Here is a 3,948-nt window from a genome sequence, read left to right on the forward strand (position 1 = left end):
ATCAGCCAAAACAAGGCCAGAGGCAGACAATGGCATCAATTGCTCATATGCAAGTTCAGGCTGGAGCTGAAGAAAATTAGAACAAATACATGAGCCAAAATATGACCTTGAAAATATACCCCACCTAAATTTAGAGATCATCACAAGAACAGATTTGATGACTCAGACATTAATGACTAAAGACCAAAAGAGCACATCATACAGGAAGAAAGTAGAAAGTAATTAAGAAGAAATAAAAGAAGTTTAAAATGCTGAAAGAGGACTTAAAATACTTACTGATGAAGATCAGAGTGGGCTTCACACACGTCTCACAGCTCCTACAGGATCCACAATCAACACTCGTGGAAGTAGCAATCAACAAACCAAGTAATGCATTAGACAAATCTGCTGCATAGGACCTCTTTAAAGTATTCAAGAGCCAAGATATTAGTTTAAGGATTAAGGCGTGCCTGACCTAAGCCATGTATTTTTAATAGCCTCATATCCCTGTGAAAGCTGGGTAATAAGTAGGAAAACCATAGAAGAATTAGTTCATTTGAGTTATGGTATTGCAGGAGAGTATTGAAAGTACCATAGACTGCCAGAGAAAAACCAAATCTGTGTTGGAAGAAGTATAGCCAGAATTCTCATTAGAAGGCAGGATGGTAAGATTTCATCATCTCTCATACTTCATAGAGGTTATCAGGAGGAACCAGGACATCATGCTTGGTAAAGTGGAAGGTCAGTGAAAACAAGGAAGACCCCCGAAGAGATGAATTTGCACAGTGGCATCAGCAGTGGTCTCAAGCATAACAATTGTAAGGATGGCAAAGAACCGTGCAGTGTTTTGCTAAGTGTTGTTCATAGGGTTGCTATGAGTTGGAACTGACGCAAAGGCAGCTAATAACAACAACAGCCATTTTTCTTGCATAAGCTACTTTAAAACACTGAGACTAAAATTTTTGTTTGTTTGTTTTTTGTTTTTGTTTTCAATGTTTTATTGTGACTTATATAATAGTTTACATGAGAGAACTCTAGTTTTACATTCATTCCATCGCATATCATTACAATGCCATGGTTCCAATCCCCTCCATGCATCAACTCCCAACCAAAGGGCATATCCTGGAAACCTCTGCACTTCTCCACCCCCTCCTCCCCCTAGTCTTCGGCCCACAGTTCCTCTCCCTCTCTGGATCCAAAGTCCCCAGCCGCTCCATCCCTCCATGTCATCATCCCTGTCTCCATCTCAGGCATCCCTGCTTCTCTGGGTAGGGTCCCGCTCTCGGCTCTTCTCTGTTGGTGGTCCCAGAGACCTCCACTCCTAGACTAGAGAAACAGTAGCTCCCTTTCTTGCCACAAAATGTCCACCTTTGCATTTCCAACACTCACAATCAGTCCTGACAACCATTATTCACTACAGCATCGCGCATAACCCATCTGTATTTCATTTCATCAGCTCCACCTAGACAAATTGGATAGTACTCACTGGTGATTCTGCCTTCCTCCATGCCCCCTAGCTCTAGGTTCCCTCTTGAAAGCTTGTAAGCCAGTTACTTCTTGCCTTTGTAGTCCCTCCTTCCCCATTTGGGTATCCAATGTCCAAGTTGCCCATCTCTGTCCACTCTGTGTGGAGGGCGTGGGAATGTTGAGACTAAAATTTTAAGATGTGCTATTTTAAAAGGCTTAATCAGATTGATCTCCAATTTACTTTAGTTTAGGAACAATGGTGTCCTACCACAGTCTAGTTTTGACATTGTTTTTTCACTATTATGATGGAATCTTTATTGAGGCAGCAAAAGCACTTGAAACATTTCCACGTGATAGTGCTATAGCCTGGATGCCAGCACTAGCTCTGTATCATCACTACATAAGCAATTTACCATCAACAAATTAATGTCTCAGGCAATTCGTACCAAGAACAACACTGAATTCTAGCTTTATATAAATTTTAGACAAGACAGGGATGTGATGCATAAAAATAGGTCATTTACAAAACACAAACAAAGAAGAGAGAGTTAAAAAAAATGCCATCAAATTTTATTTTCAGTATGATCCACAGAGTTTGCTTAGGAAATTTCAACTTCCAACTTTTTTTTTTAAAAGGAAGTTGCTCCACTTTTATTTTCAAATATGTACAGCTGCTTAGCTCTTGGCAAAAATATTGACAGATGAGAATGTGTGTCAAAAATTTAGTAGGAAAAAAGAATTCTGTCAATTCAATTTGCAAAATGAGTAATCAGTTCTTTATCAGCTGAAAAATAAGTATTTTAATAAAGTATTACGAAAGTTTTATTAAACAAAATAATCATATGTCATTAATCTCTACTTATTTGGAGTACTTATTAAGAGTCCTGGTGTGGCACTGTGGGTTAATGCACCAGACTACAAAGCCATTTGAACTGCAGGGCCAGCAGTTCAAGAGCACCAACCGTTCCTCGGAAGCCCTATGCAGGGTCGCTATGGGTCAGAACTGACGTGATGACATTTAATAACAACAATTTGGAGTTCTAGTGTGACACTGTAAGATAAGCACTGAACTGCTAACTTCTAATTTTGGGGCTCAAACCCTCCAGCTCCTCCTCAGAAACCTATACAGGGTCTCTGTGAGTTGGAACTAACTATATGGCACTTAACAACAATATATGCATAATTATGATAATGGTGGAGGTAGCGTTTATGTGTTGTGCAGTCGGTTCAGACTCATTTGTTCTTGTTGTTAAGTACCGTGGAGTCAGTTCTGACTCATAGTGACTCTACACAAGGTTTCCAGGGCTGCGAATCTTTATGGGAGCAGAAAGCCTCATCTTTCTCGCATAGAACAGCTGGTAGTTTCTAACTGCTGGACTTTATAGGCTAGCAGCCCAAGTCATAACCACTACGCTACAAGAGATCTTTAGTTATGGTAATAGTCAAATAAAATAAGTATAATATGTGATGAGTTGATGTTGTTGTTGTTAAGTGTTGTAGATTCAATTCAGACTCATGAGCATGTATAGGGTTTTTGAGTGAGTGGCTGATGGCCTTGAACTGCCAACCTTGTTTGCTGCTATTCAAAGATTGACAATTGTTTCATGCTATTCAAAGGATTGACAAATTGAACAGTGTTTAAATTATTAAAATAATGACAAGATCAAATAATCACCATAATAATAATTCCACTAAGCATTAAGATTTTGTTTTGCTTTGGTTTTCCAAGATGTTCATTAACTTTGACGTTGTTTTGTTTTATCAGTTTACGCCTTTTAAAAATTACTTCCAGTTCAGCCCTCCAATTGTCCAGCCAAACATAATCTCCTTATGACACCACTTAACTTTACCCAAAAGAGAGCACAGCTCTCAGTGTTTTGATTTAATGCAGTGCACCGCAGGGAACACTTCAACAAATTATGAGATTGTTTGAGAAAGAACATACAATATTTATGGGACTAGTTACAAATCACAGTTTAGCTATCAATGTTTGTCCCTAAATTGATGAATTTCAAAACCTTTTAAATAATTGGTGTAACTGTACAGCCAGTAAAATTAATAGAATGTATCCTGAATGGGGAATACAATGACTTCATAAGATAAGCACTGGACGGTGAACCACGAGGTCTGTGATTGGAGCCTGTCTGTCACTCAGCTGGATAAAGATGGAGTTTTCTGCTCCCATGAGCATTGAAAGCCTCAGAAAGCCTATAGAGTTGCTATGAGTCGATAGCACTATACAACAAGAAGAGGCTACATGAGGGTGGAGATAGTTGGCTGTTTTTCACTTCTATATTGCACTGAAAACAGTGCCTGGTACCTAGTAGGTAGGTATTCCATAAGTATTTGTTAAGTAAATTATCAAATCAACTAAATGTTCTTCTTTTACAAATTCTGATCTTACTGATTACAGGAAATAATAACTTTCAAATTTCAACCCTTTATCATAATATTTTATCACTTTAAAATACATAATATATAATAACATATTTCTTACATCTA

The sequence above is a fragment of the Chrysochloris asiatica genome, unplaced genomic scaffold (genome assembly GCF_000296735.1).
Source record: "Chrysochloris asiatica unplaced genomic scaffold, ChrAsi1.0 scaffold00233, whole genome shotgun sequence".
Lineage (NCBI taxonomy): Eukaryota > Metazoa > Chordata > Mammalia > Afrosoricida > Chrysochloridae > Chrysochloris > Chrysochloris asiatica.